This window comes from Notothenia coriiceps, unplaced genomic scaffold (genome assembly GCF_000735185.1).
Source record: "Notothenia coriiceps isolate Sejong01 unplaced genomic scaffold, NC01 NC01_scaffold00026421, whole genome shotgun sequence".
Taxonomy (NCBI): Eukaryota; Metazoa; Chordata; class Actinopteri; order Perciformes; family Nototheniidae; genus Notothenia; species Notothenia coriiceps.
This window is the reverse complement of record NW_011359122.1, coordinates 1,612,760-1,612,963: the sequence shown is the minus strand read 5'-3', so window position 1 is coordinate 1,612,963 and position 204 is coordinate 1,612,760. Positions and strand designations below refer to the sequence as shown.

General features: G+C 42.6%; 1 protein-coding gene across 2 annotated transcripts in view; it reads left to right on the top strand.

The window, feature by feature from the left end:
- The window catches only part of wipi2 (WD repeat domain, phosphoinositide interacting 2), a 13,095-nt gene that overhangs the window by 9,014 nt on the left and 3,877 nt on the right, over positions 1 to 204 (top strand). The window lies entirely within an intron of this gene.

Sequence of the window (204 nt, the reverse complement as noted above, 5' to 3'; positions counted from 1 at the left end):
AGGATCCACCATGAGAGACCAGACTCTCCTGGACCCAGCTGTGTGTCCATGAGGAGTGCCCGGTCTATTCCTCACTCTATAACGTTTGGAGATGGAGAGCATAGCGATGCACCAAGGTATGAATTCAAGTTATTTTTGTTGTTCGCTTTTAAAACTTTATCATTTCTACAGTACATTCTCAGCTGCATTTTATTTGCTGCAAAT